Source organism: Anas platyrhynchos, chromosome 1 (assembly GCF_047663525.1).
Source record: "Anas platyrhynchos isolate ZD024472 breed Pekin duck chromosome 1, IASCAAS_PekinDuck_T2T, whole genome shotgun sequence".
In the NCBI taxonomy this organism is placed as follows: domain Eukaryota; kingdom Metazoa; phylum Chordata; class Aves; order Anseriformes; family Anatidae; genus Anas; species Anas platyrhynchos.
This window is the reverse complement of record NC_092587.1, coordinates 81,613,200-81,628,287: the sequence shown is the minus strand read 5'-3', so window position 1 is coordinate 81,628,287 and position 15,088 is coordinate 81,613,200.

Genomic DNA, 15,088 nt, shown 5'->3' with positions numbered 1-15,088 from the left:
TCAAACCAGTTTTTTTCCTATGACCACTTTATTTGTTTCAAGACTATGATTGGGCATTTTTTATTGTTCTAATATCTGTGAATTTCCCCTGCTCCAGGCCTTGAATGATGATATTGTGCAAGCTATTCAGAAACTTCTTGCTTGTAAAGCCTGTGATAATCATCAGAGAGGTATCTTTGATAAGAAGAGATAGCCCCTTCATGTGCTACCCTTGGTTGAACTACTTTTGTGAAGAAAACATCTAGTCTGCATGTTTGGATTATGGGCACTGGGCTGTAGCTGTACCAGAGGATAAACTTGTCAGGGTGGAGTGCTGTATTGGGTTTACATGGCAAGGTTTTGGTAGCTGGGGGGCTGCAGAGGTGTCCTCTGTGAAAAGAGTCCAGAAGGTACCCCATGTTAGATAAGGGCCTGTTTCAGCTGGCTCGAAAGAGACCCACCACTGGCCAGAGCCAAGACAATAAACAATGTTTGTTGCACTTCTGTGAGAGCATATGTAAGAAAAGGAAAAAACAAACAAACAAACAAACAAAAAAAAACCTGCTGCACAACAGCATTTGGGAGAGCAAGGAGTGAGAAACAACCCTGCAGACACCAGAGTCAGTGAAAAAGGAGAAAGTGCTCCAGGCACCGGAGCAGCAGTTCCCCTGAGGCCCATGGAGAGACCCCAGGGGGAGCAGGCTGTCCCTCCGCAGCCCATGGGTCCCGCAGTGGAGCAGATCTCCAGAGGTGGAAAGGTCTGGATCACCACCAATATCTACAGTATTCCAACAATATCTCTTGTCCATTCCCTTTGGTGTCTTCAACAGTGATGGTTGCACACACAGCCCCCTCTGAACTGTACTATTTATAAACCAGTCCCTGCCTCCACTATGCTAATTACTTCACATGCGTAGCCTGTGTTCCAGAACCTTCTGGAAAGGGTGTGTGTGTGTGTGTGTGTGTGTGTGTGTGTGTGTGCGCGCATGCACGTGCACGCGCATGCTAAGGTCTTCCCTTACCCCATGACCAGACCCACAGATGCAAAGATGTCTCAGACGATTACTATGAGGTTGGTCCCACAAAAGTGCTATCCTTCCTTTGCAAGATCCTCCTTTCTGAGCCAACTTAAAATGTGGCAACCACCATTTCTGCTGAGTGTTTGAGACATCACCTTTTTTGGCTTCTCAGTCTCTTACAGTTCTTGTAATATATCCCATTACCAACTCTTGCTCTCTGTCTCAGAGTGCCGTTTGATTTGTATAGATTGATAATTGAGCAAGCTCACTTTCAACTTCTAAGGAATGTATCAGTGCTGCAGAAAGCAATATGGATATAGATGATGCTTTTTCAATCTGAAACTCTTTCTCACAGATGTTGCAAAACAGAGACATGGTATACTTGTGTCTCTATTGCTAAACAGAGACATGGTGTATCATTCCGGGGGAGGAGTCTCCTCCCTGACCAAACACAGTGAATGACAAAACACATCTGAAACTCCTGTACATTCAGGAAGCCGTCAGGAGCAGCAGGATTGATTTTGCTGTTTTGCCTAAATTCAGGCCAAAAATTACACTTAACCCTGGATTTTTCTTTGGAGAGGTCACATTTCTAGAATGCTTTCATAGCAGTTCTGTACATTGTTTGAGAATTGCATCCTTCTATTGCAGAGAAACACTGGGGGGGGGGGGGGGGGGGAAAGGAATATAATCTAGTGATTCATGTGGAATACCCAGATATAGTAATTTCCCTGTCCCTGAAAAGTTCATTTCCCTGTGCCTCAGTTTCTCTATCTGTAATATATTACAAATTACTTCAGAGCCACAAACAAGGGCTGATTTGGTGAATTAACAGTTGCAGTGTTTGAAGTGTTTGAGATACTCACATAGAGGCTGTTACAGAAGTGTAAAAATGTGAGTAGGAATATAACTGGAATGATCAAGGATCTGAAACACTTTAACAAGAGGTGCTGAGACTGAATGTTGCTCATTTTGAGTGACAATTCATTTCACAGTTGTAGAAACTGCCTTTAGATCAAAATAAATAAAAGTCTGCAAGGACGAGAAACTAAGATGGATCTTTCCACAGGAAAAAATCTGGAATGCTTTCTACAAAGTCACTGCCAGCATGTGAATTGTATGATAGTCTGAGTTTAGAATTTCAGGAGAATCTAAAAATATATAAATACATTTCGTGTCCTTAGTTACATGTCTATTCATTGTTGATTCCTATGGAAATCTGAAAATCCTGTGTTTTCCCAAGCATCTCTCTCAGTTTTTCACTAATAAAATATCTGTGGCTGTGCTGTGGGTGTTTAATTGTTGAACTGCTTCTGGCACCATTGGTGTGATATGATGGACATCAGGGAAATTGTGTGTGGCAGGGGAGACTGCTTTTCACATTGCTGTGGTGAACAAAACCACCACTGGTAAAGGCAATAGTGGAAAAGGGAACTGATGTCACAAATCCCCTAGCTACTGAACACATTTTCAGATGCAACACTTAAAATCTAATCTACTTTAGTATTTACATGATGGTTAAACTCATGTGATGACTTTATCTGACATGCTAGCTGAGTGTCTTTGTATCTGTCCTTCTTCCACTTTCCATCAATAGCTCTACGCAGTACTAGGTCTATGTGTCATCCATAAACCCTAACTTCAGAACTGCTGGTGGAAACAATTCTTGTCAACGTACTCTGCTCCAGAGATTTCATCATTATTAAAAACAAATAAACAAATAAACAAAAATGGAAGTAGTATTTAGTCCATTTACTAAAATTTCCTCTCTGGAATGAATTGTTAGCTATGGGAAATGCCTGCAGACAGCCTGAAATGGTACTTATAATAAGTATAATCCTAGGTAATAATTTTAATCTTCTGCAATATAATGATACTGACAAGAACCAGTAATTATTTCACTGTCACCAATTACAGCACTAATACAAATAAGCTGAAACTTCATATGATGTTTTCTCATGTGCCCAAGAGCATCAGTTCTACCCAACTATTTAGTTATCCAACTACAAAAGCTGCAACTTTTGTAGTTATCAACTCCAAAACACTTCAGCAACTTCAACTGTCATAACAAAAAGCAACTTTCATACTTGCATACATGAAATTCTGATGTGTGTGGAAAACAATACCAAACCAAAGCCAGCATAAAAACACTCTGAAGAACAAAAGCACATATTGTATAAATATATCCCTTTTGTAAAATAATATTCTAATCTCATATATAACTATTGTTATGTGTACCCACATAGATTGCATGGAAATATTTGATATCAGCCATAGCTTCACTGTTTGCCCCTTAAGATAATGTAGATGGGGCTGTTCAGCCTACAGAAGAGAAGGCTCCAGGGGGACCTCATTGCAACCTTTCAGTACTTAAAGGGGGTTTATAAATAAGACGGGGGGCAACTCTTTGCTCAGTCGAATAATTACAGGATGAGGGGGAATGGTTTTAAACTAAAAGAGGGGAGAATTAGAGATTTGCAGGAAGTTCTTCACTCAGAGGGTGGTGAGGCACTGGAACAGGTTGCCCAGAAAGGCTGTGGATTCTACATCCCTGGAGGTGTTCAAGGTCAGGTTATAAGATTATATGAGGTCCTGAGCAACCTGATCTAGTGAGTGGTGTCCCCAGGATCTCTGAGGTCCCTTCCAACCCAAGCTATTCTATGATTCAATGATTCAGTGACTCTATGATTCTGTGATGGCTTTGTGTCATATTCATTCAAACTATACCTGTCCAAGTGTATATGTATGAAATTTACAAAATTTCTTATGTGCTATTTTGAAACTGAAGATCACTCCCTCAAAGTGCACAGAGACTTACAATTTAGTAATCTGCTTTTTTTATTTCTTTCTCATGTGAATGCATTTCTGTCTCTTGTTCTCTCTCAGTGTTCATCTCATCTCATCTCATCTCATCTCATCTCATCTCATCTCATCTCATCAAATTCTTCAAAGAAGCATACAGCAGACTGGGAAACCAATTTCTCAAAAAGATCAAAAGATCCCAGATTTTTTTGATTTTTATAAAAAACAAAAACAAAACAAAACAAAACAAAACAAAACAAAAAAAAACTAAAGGACCAAAATTTAATAAGCAAAAGCATGGGCTGAGCATCAGGAAATATTTCTGATAATCATTAATTTGTGTTATGAAGTATTTCAGAAATTCAAAGGAAAGGAAATTCAAAGCACTAGTCACTTAAAACTAGAGCAAAAGAAGTTCCAGTGTGGGTGTGTGTGTCTGTGTGTATGTGTGTGTGTAGAAAAAGAGGAATTATACATTTGGCTGACAGTCATTGAGGTTCTCTTTTGACACAAAATACTGTCTGAAATGATGAAACACCACTTCTGCCAATATCTGGCAAAATAGAGAAGATGTGGTATCAGTGTAGTTGCAGGAGAGAATCATTGTACTATTAGCTGAATTACCCCTGAAGAGCGGAAAACCTCTGCAGGACAGGTGGAAAAGAATGCAAAACCAGAACTGTATTTTTTCATCTCCAAGTTCTATCAACTGCTTGACATATTTTTTTCTCTCTGTGAATTTGGGTTTTTACTTTAAGACATAACTAGACTGGGTTGTCATTTGATAAGGACCATAATAGTGCAGTAAGTGTCATTAGTTGATGTAACACTAGACAATGACCTGTCCACTGTATTTGGAAGTTGTCCATGTTACTATCTATTAGTATAAGCAAATATGTTTATGAGAGAAATTTATTACTACTTTTTATACTGGCTCTTCATTTATTTTTCAGTCAGAGATCTCTGCTGTGTGTATATACTTTTGGTTTATATATAATGTGTGTTTTGTGATTATACATATATACATATATATTAGATATATATGTATTTATTAGGCATACACTTCCATTTCTTTCCTGATAATGTAAAAATGTACTCCTACTGAAGGCAATAGTGGTAAAGGGAGCAGATTTCAAGAATTCTCAAGCCACTGGATGTATGCGTAAAATTAGAAATTAGTACCATAGGTCTTTCCATCCTATTGATGTTTCAGTATTTGTTTGCCTCTAAAACTGCTGCTGGACCATCATTTAAATAGATTGAGAAAGCATGGAAGCTTTAAAAAGAGGTCATTAATGTCTCCATGTTTTGCTTAATAAAAACAGCTTCTCAGAGAGTTAAATATTTTTTTCAGACAAAATCTGCTAATGAGGTTGGTCTAATCTTTTTCCTGATTTCATCACTATAGCGATATTTCATTGAAGCAAAGACATTTCAAGGGAACTAGTTTTATCGGGAAAAATCACCTTTGGGAACAGAGCAAATATGAGGCTGATACATTTCTTTACATCATACTCACACTATAAAATAGGACTGAAGTGGGATGTAGGCACTGATTTTTTTCTTTGAGCATGATGAACTTCTCTCACATGAATGCTAAGCAGGTACATCCACTCAGGTTCTATTTTGGCCTGTTGATAGTGATCTTAAGTAGGAAAGAAGAGTATAAACAAGAGTTAAGTTTAAAACAAACCATTCTTCTTCCTTCTCTTTTATTATTCCATCCCCTAAAACCCGGGGGGGGGGGGGGGGGGACGATGACAAATCGGTGGGAGGAGGGGTGGGGGGGGGAGAGAGGGAGGGGGTGTGGCTTCTTCTGCTTCTACACTGAAATGAAAGCTTGAAAAAACACCTGTCTTTGGCTCTGTGGCTTTGCAGAAAAGGATCCTGGGTTCCTGGTGAATGCTAAATTGGAACATGAGCCCTTATTGCTAAGAAGGCTAGTGGCACCAAGAGCTGCAATAGGCAAAGTATTGCCAGCAGGTCAAGGGAGGTGATCCTTCCCCTCTACTCAGCTCTAGCAAAGCTACAAATGGAGCACTGTCTGGTTCAGGGTTCCCCCCAGTGTAAGAAAGAACCGGAGCTTCTGGAGAGATTCTAGTAAAGAGCCATAAAGATGATCAGGGGACTAGACTTCTCTCATACAAAGAAAGGCTGAGAGAGCTCTGACTGTTCAACATGTACAAAAATACGAAGAAAGGGTGTAAAGAAGACTGAGACAGACTCTTCCCAGTGGTGTCTAGTGATAGGATGACAGGCAAGGGACACAAATTTAAACATAGGAAGTTTCCTTAAACATCAGAAAACAGTTGTGAGGGTGACTGAATCATGACACAGGTTGCTCAGAGAGGTTGCAGTTTGCCTTGTTCTTCACAACTTTGCTTCATTTTCAGTCATTTAGAGTTATGGGTCCAAATCTACTGCTTTGTTCTAAGATTCTTTGTGTATTTTCTCCACAATGTTTCAAAATGTTTGATTCTTATGTTTTCTTTCCCAACCTAGAAGGTCCACCTTCTCTTCTGAAGAACATCTTCCATTTGTTCTGCTTTTATTCTTTACTCTGTAATCTGACCTGATTCTTATCAAAATTATATTCTCAGTTTCTCATGCAAAATCTCAAGATTACTTTCCTGCTTTTACCTTCAGAAAATCCTTTGGGGATGTTGTTACTATGGGAATTTCAAATGAAGTGGTAGTGTGTAGATGGAGCCATGTTTTTGACAGATCTTCTGACTTTCTAATTACTTTTGTTTAGTTTCATGTTATTTCCTGCATTTTTTTAACTGCTCTTCAAGGTAAGATATTTTATCTTTTGCTGCCTGTACTGGGAGTGAGGAAATTGTATATTTACTCATTGAAAATGGAGCTTATACCAGAGCACAAGACTCCTACGAGAAAAACAGTTCAATAACCTCTCTCAGTTTTACTTAAATCATGTACTGTCAGTGTATCGCATTTTCCCAGACTGTCTCTGACTGCAGTCACTTTTCTTTGAGAATGGTAAAATATAAGTTTCCAACAGTCAAACAAAAAGTAGTGAAGAGAGATGAGCCTGAATTCTACACGCTATATGGCTCCTCCATGAGAATATGGTCCATGGCATAATTTATGATGATAACCTATAAGACAGTACTGGAAAGCTGATCTTTCCAGTTTCCAGAAGTCTAAGTTCTGCTGATGAACTTTGTGAACAACTAATTTCATTTCAACAAAGTCTGTCACCTATGACAAGACAAAACACTGTAGGGATGTGCATGTGAAAAATGATGTCAAAGAATGTAATTGCAAAGATATAAACAATACCAACTGAAATCCAGAGGGAGAAAATTATCTGTCCTGGAGAGGTTGTGATCCTAGAGCTACCTAGTCAGAGAAATGCTTTATTGCAGATTGACTACTCCAAAATCTAGGATCTAAGAGGCTCTTGCACAGATAACCTTTCACACCCACTTCAGAAGCAAATTATCCTTTTTTTTTTTTTTTTTTTTTTTTTTTTTTTTTTACTGAACAACTTTACCTGGACAGCTGATATCTTAAGTTTTTAAAACGGTACATGAATGTGTCTGCAGTGCACTGAGGGACTTCAGGGTGTTAATAACTTGCTTTCTCTTACTGAAGCTGAGTGGGGACTACCTGAGAGCCTCTCCTATCTAGTAGATGAAGTTTATCTAATTGTTTCACAGAAGATCTCATTTTCTGTCTGATCTCTACAGGTAACACTTTTCTCCATATCTTTGTTCTTGAATCCTACAAGACCTTTGACTGTTTTGCCTACACAATGTCATCTTTTCCTATAAAAAAAATATTATGGCGTGGGACCTAAATTAACATCCTTAGTTTGAGAACCTGATAACATCAGATTCTGATGAATCCACTTTCCCTTTGCCTACTTGCGTATAATATGGAGAAGAAACAGAAGCAGGAGAGCATGGCAGCTTGGAAATCTGGGGAGACAAAGAAGACTAGTTTGAGTAAATACTTCTATTGTCTCAGCTGTTTCCATCTCAATAACTACATTCCAGCACCTCATGCAGAAAATAAAACATGTCTAGTGGACTTTTGGTCTTTAACATTCACTTTGTATGACCTCACTGAGATAGACTCAATGAAAGATGACTATTCAGTCTTGGAATTAATCAATACCACAAGGAATAGAGAAACATATTACTTGATTTCTAACTCCTTCTTTTACTGAGAAATTTGGGATGGATGCCCAAGGATGCTCTGGTCCCAGAGTCATCTTTGCCTCCTAAGTTTCCCCTTATTCTACTGTATTCCTCTGCTGTCATCATGGCAGTGTCTATCTAGTGAATGTGCTGGGTCTTTGTCTTTAGAAAGATGCAGTGGCAGTAATGGAGTGAATAGGTCAGTGAGAAAATTTGTTCCATTTTCCATTAGTCTTTCTTTGCCTGTGGCACTTCAGTCATTTGTTTGTGTTTGATGGGAAGAATGTGGTACAACAAAGACTGGAAGGCTTCATCTTTATGAAGGCAGAGGGTGTGGCAGCAACAGCAGCAGTTGTCAGGTGCTGAGAAAAGGGTAAGGCTGTCGAGGTCCCAGGGGAGTGCCTGAGGGGGCTTCTCGGTCCAGTCAAGCTGTGTGTGCTGTGTGTGTGGAGATGCTAGCCATCAGGCAACTATCTTGCTAGAGGGCTGGGAGAGAGATGGGTGGCGATGGCTATCCCGTAACCACTTTAAATCTCAGGAAGCCACATACAACCCACCGCTAGGGAGGGCCAGAGACCAGAATGTACAAAACAGGGACAGGGCAGTCTATGCAGCAGTTTGTGCGGAAGGTAGGTGAACCTACCTCTGTCAGTAGGTGAAATGCTCTGCTCACCTGCTCTGCTCAATAGCAGGAAAGAGCTGTAGCCCTGATTGCCTCCTCAGACAACATCAACATATTAAACAATATTCTCTAAGTAACAGTAGGTGCAAACATCATGACCACCTGGCAGAAAGCCATGCTGCCTTCTGCTCCTCTTGCACCTAGTAGTTTTAAAACAAACACACAGAAAAATACACATTTCTTGTGACCACCCATCTTTCAGGCTGTAGCATGTGCCTGAGGATATTCCCTGAGATGTAGGGTGATAGCAAGCACACTTTTGGAAGGTGTGCCAAAGTGAATGAAATGCTCTGCTTTATGGCCAAGCTTCAGAAAGCAGAACATCTAGGAGTGTGAGAAGGTAATAGATCAATGGAGCCTTCTCTTGGATGCACATGTCAACCTATCATGGCCATTACTAAGGCAGGTCCAGTATCTGATCTGTGTAAAGATAATGGCAGCAACCTGGGTGACACAGAGGAGTGGAAGCAAGTTACTACATGGAGCTATAAGAGCTCCTGTCCTATAAGAGCTCCTGTCTGCCGCCTAGCTTCCATTAAGGAACAGATAGGAGGCTCTGGACATGGTAAACGAGGTATGTGAAAATGTGAAAGAATCACAGAACTATAGGTAATGGAAGGGACCTCAAAAGATCATCGGGTCCAACCCCCCCTGCCAAAGCAGGTTCCTCAGAGCAGGCTGGCTAGGTAGGCATCCAGACAGGCCTTGAATATATCCAAAGAAGGAGACTCCACAACATCCCTAGGCAGCCTGTTCCAATGCTCTGTCACAATCACCCTGAAAAAGTTCTTTCACATGTCAGTGCAGAACTTCCTGTGCTCTAACTTGCAGCCTATCCCCACAAACCACTGAGAAGAGGTTAACTACATCCTTCTGTCCCCCACCCCTCAGATTTTTATATACATTGAGGAGATCCCCTCTCAGTCTTCTCTTCTCCAGGATGAACAGACCCAGGTGTCTCAGCCTTTCTTCATAGGGAAGATGCTCCAGGCCCCGTATCATCTTTGTGGCCCTCCGCTGGACTCTTTCCAGGAGTTCCCTGTCTTTCTTGTACAGGGGAGCCCAGAACTGGACAAAGTACTCAAGGTGAGGCCTGACCAGGGCAGAGTAGAGGGGGAGGATCACCTCCCTTGACCTGCTGGCCACGCTCCTTTTAATGCACGCCAGGATCCCATTAGCCCTCTTGGCCACCAGGGCACAGTGCTGGCTCATGGTCAACCTGTCGACCACCAGGACTCCCAGGTCCTTCTCTGCAGAGCTCCACTCCAGTAGGTCGTCCCCCAGCCTGTACTGATACTTCGGGTTGTTCCTTCCCAGGTGCAGGACTTTACACTTGATCTTACTAAATCTCATTTGGTTTCCTCCTGCCCACTTCTCCAGCCTGTCCAGGTCTTGCTGAATGGCAGCACAGCCTTCTGGCATGCCAGCCACTAATCCCAGCTTTGTGTCATTGGCATACTTGCTGAGGGCAGATACTATTCTCTCATCAAGGTCATCGATGAAGATGTTGAAAAAGACCAGACCCAGCACCGACCCCTGGGGAACACCACTAGTCACAGGTCTCCAGACAGACTCTACTCTGCCGATCACAACCCTCTGAACTTGGCCAGTCAGCCAGTTCTCAACCCACCTTGCCGTCCACTCATCTATCCCACAATTTCTCAGTTTTGCTAGTAGGATGTCATGGGAGACAGTATCGAAAGCCTTGCTAAAGTCAAGGTAGATGACATCCACTGCTCTCCCCCCATCTACCCCACTGGTGATGCCATCATAGAAGGCAATGAGGTTGGTCTAGCACGACTTCCCCTTGGTGAATCCATGCTGACTACTCCTCATAACCTTCTTCTCTTCCAATTGCTTAGAGATGGCATCCAGAACAAGCTGTTCCAACACCTTTCCAGGGACAGAGGTGAGACTGACTGGCCTGTAGTTTCCCGGATCCTCCTTCTTGCCCTTCTTGAAGACTGGAGTGACATTGGCTATCCTCCAGTCTTCATGCACCTCTCCTGTCCTCCAGGACCTTTCCAACATGATAGAGAGCGGTTCAGCGATCACATCTGCCAGCTCCCTTAGTACACGTGGATGCATCCCATCAGGACCCATGGGTTTGTGTGTGTTGAGCCCACTCAGATGCTCCCAAACCACTCTCACGTCCACCAGTGGGGAGCCCTCCATTTCCCAGACCCTTTGTCTTATTGCCAGGGGCGAGGAGTCCCAGGGGAGTGTCCTTGAAGCAAAGAAAGAATTCAGTATCTCTGCCTTCTCAGCATTCCCCTCTGACCAGGACACCCCCCTTATTCAGCAAGGGACCCACATTATCCCTAGTCTTCCTCTTGCTGTTTACGTACTTGAAAAAACCCTTCATATTATCCGTTACCTCTTTTGCAAGCCTCATCTCTAGGTGGGCTTTAGCCTTCCTCGTCACGTCCCTGCAGGCCCTGACAACACATGTATACTCCTCCCAAGAGGACAGGCCCTTTTTCTACATTTCATTGACCTTCGTCTTCCTTTTGATCTTATTGATGAGCTCCTTGCTCATCCACGTGGGTTTCTGGCCCCCTTTCCCCCACTTCCTATTCTTTGGGATGCACCGATCATGAGCATGGAAGAAGTGCTGCTTAAATGTAGCCCAGCTCTCACAAGCACCCTTGCTTTCTAGCAACCTATCCCTTGAGATACTGCCAAGCAGGTCCCGGAAGAGGTCAAAGTTGGCTCTTCAAAAGTCCAGGCTAGCAATCCTGCTTTTAGCCTTACTTCCTTTGCCTAGTCCCATATGGAACTCCACCATCTCATGGTTGCTGCATCCCAAGCTGCCTCCAACCTTCACATCCCTAACAAGCCCATCTCTATTGGTAAGAACAAGGTCCAGCACCCCCCGCCTCATCGGCTCCTCCATGACCTGTGTCAGAAAATTGTCCTCAGTGCATTGTAGGAACCGTTTGGACTGCTCGTGCCTGGCCGAGTTGCTTACCCAGCAGATGTCTGGGTAATTGAAGTCCCCCTTGAGGACCAGCGCTCGTGATCGTGGGGCTACTAGCAGCTCCTCATAGAAGGCCTCATCAACTTACTCCTAGTGATCTGGAGAGCTGTAGTAGACCCCCACCACCGTGTCTCCCATACCAGCCCACCCCTTAATTCTTACCCACAAGCTCTCCACTTGTCCTTCACCCTCCCCCAGCTAGAACTGGGTACATTCTAATTGTTCCCTCACATAAAGGGCAACCCCACCCCTTTGCTTCCCCAACGAGAAATAATATCTGCTCAAGCTCTCTCACCAAGGTCAGGCCAACCAACTCCTTTTAGCAAGTGCAGCATTGAGAACAGTGCTGTGAAGAAACACCAGCAAGTTGTAGTCACTGGTGGCTTTCTCCTAAAAGGAACGGAGGCTCCAACCTGCAGATCAGAGCTTCTTTACAGAGAAATTTGCCGCCTCCCTTGGCTAGGATCAGGGGTGTTACCTGTAACCTTACAAACTCTGTACAGCCTTTGGATTATTACTCACTTCTGATCTTTCATGTGAGTACTAAAGATGTCACAACTAGAAGCCTGAGGTCTAGCATAAGAGATTTCAAGGCCTTGGGAAGATAGCTAAGGCTGTATTTTCCTCAGTCCTCCCAGTAATGGAGAGAGACAGGGACAGAAACAGGTGAGCCTAGGTCATCAATATCTGGCTCCAAAACCAACACCCTCAGAATTTTGAGTTTTATAGTAATAGAAGAGTCTTCAAGTCAAGAGATTTGCAGTGGTCTGACAGGATGCATCTGTCTCAATGTGGGAAATGTTTCTTGGCCTATAACCTGTCCAGACTGAGAGAGCTTTAAACTAGGATCAGTGCGGGAAGGGGATACCATTAGGAATAGTTAGACCAAGGCATGCTACAGCACCATCTGAGAGTGGTAAAGCTAAGTGGCAAAGTATCTGCACTGCTCCAGGGAGCACTGAAGGTTCAGGAGTAAATCTGAAATGCATGTAGAGAAAAGCACACCATATGAGAAAAGAATGGGACAATATGGAAGCTTTGGCACTTTCCTACAGTTATGATGTTATTGATATTAGTGAAACTTGGTGGGATGAGTTCCATGACTGGACTGATGGAATGGAGTGCTCTAGGCTGTTCAGGAGGGATAAGCAGGGCAAATGAGGTGAAGGTGTTGCACTGTATATAAGGGAAAGATTAGATGGTACAGCCCTTTCAGTTAGGGATGTTGTGGTAGAGAGCCTCTGAGTAAGGATTAAGAGAATGGGTAGCAAAGCAGATGTGGATGTCTACTATCAACCACTTGTTGTGTTAAAAGTTGAAGTAACTGGGAATGATGCTCATTTCATCATTAAAAGTCTGATTCCATTCAGGGAAAAGAAATATCACAATTACAGTCTCACAAATAATGTAATGCAGCTTTAATCTAGTCACGTTCCTCATCCTGATCTGGTGGCCTGTAATTGACACCCACAATAGTATCCCCCATGCCAGCCTGCCCCTTAATTCTCACCCAAAGGCTCTCAACTTGCTCCTCATCCGACCCTGGACAGTATTCATTACAGTGTAGTTGCTCTTTCACGTAAAAAGCAACTCTGCCACCTCACCTTTCTGGCCTGTATTTCCTGAGAAGGACATACCCAACCATGACCACATTCCAGTCATGTGAGCTGTCCCACTATGTCTCTGTAATTGCCACTAGATGATAGCCTCCTGACTGGACACGGATTTCTAACTCCTCCTGCTTATTCCCCAAACTACATGCATTGGTGTACAGGCACTTCAGGGAGTGAGCTGAGCATGCCGATTTCACCCCAGGGGAGAGGGAGGTCTCCCAGTCTTCATCACTGCTAGAGCAGTGCCCCACTAGGGCAAGCCCAGATACAAGCCCATCCCCCTTTGGATCTAGTTTAAAGCTTTCCAAATGAGCCCTGCTAATTCCTGTCCTGGAAGCCTTTTGCCCCTGTGAGATAAACCTTTCTCACATATTACTGTCAGGCCTGCTGTCTTATAAAACCAGCTGTTATCAAAGAACCCAAAGGCCTGCCTGTAGCACCAGTCACATAGCCAACCATTTATGGACTGGATCCTTCTATTCCATCCCACATCATCACCCCAGAATGGAAGGAGGGAAGAGAAAATGACTTGTGCCCCAGACTCTTTCACCAACCATCCCAAGGCCTTTAAGTCTTTCTTCATTACCCTCAGCTACGGGATGTAGCTTCCTCCCCACCTATCTGGAAGATCAGTAGTGGGTAGTAGTCTGGCGAGCGCACCAGGCTGGGGCGCGTCCTGGTGATATCCCTGATCTGGGCTCCAGGTAGACTACAGACTTCCCTTTGACGAGGGTCAACTCTGCATATCAGGCCCTCTGTTCCTCTTAGAAGGGAGTCTCCTACTACAATTACCCTTCTTTCTTTCTTTTCAGAGGCAGTCTTGAGGCATGGTGTCAACGGCCTCTTCCTAGGTAACCTCATAGGCAGGCCTTCCACCACATCCTCGCCTATCTTTCCTTCAAGATCCAGGGCCTACAGACTTATTGTGGAGGGGCACCTGGGGAAGTGAGGTAGGTAGAGAGGGTGGTTGCCTGCAGTGCTGAACTGGGACTCGCTTCCAACCCTCCTCATCTTTTTGGTCCCCTCCCTCTGTCTGACAGCAACAGTGTAGGGGCTCCACTGCCCTCTGGGGGGGCATCCCCCCAACACCCTTCTCTCTGGCACACCAGGGAGTTACTCCACCAGTCAACCTCCTGCTCACATGCCCTGATGCTCTTTAGTCTCTTTACCTCCTCCTTGAGCTCAGCCACCATGAAAAGCAGACCTTCCACCTGAGAAGAGGCCATCTTCCCACTGCTCTCCTCCCCTGGCAGTGGCAGGCTCAGGCATTCCCTGCAGCCAGAGGCCTGAACAGCCACATCTCTGGGCAGTCCCTCTGTATGCGTTGCCACAGTCTTTATGGAGTGGGCTCTCTGCCTAGTGGACATCATGGTAGGTGGATGATCTCGCAGACTGCTGAGAATCGGTGCAGAGGTTCCCTGGCCCTGCCACACCAGCTGCACACTGGTCCACATGTGCTGCTGGGCCCTCTCTCCTCCTGGTGGCTTCTTCTGGGCAGAGGGCGTGGGTGCAGTTGCTGTTGCCCTGGCAATGCCCACTAGATATGTCAGCCTGGTCTCGCCACTGTCCCGGGCCTCCCCTGGCAAAGCAAGGGCCCAAAATTCCCCTGTAACTCGTGGTCAGGTGCTGTGGCTGTGCCAGCTCCGAGGTGGCCAACCTCATCTACTGAGATACACAGGTTTTTTGGATAGACGGTTATAAATTCACTGTCTACAAAGCACATACAAATACCAAAAGTACGAGTAACGCAGACTGGCTATAAACATGTTAAAAGATATAAAGCAACTCTAGAGATTTCTAAGTTTCCCAAGGCAGGCACTTGGCATAACCAAGTGTTCGAATCTTAC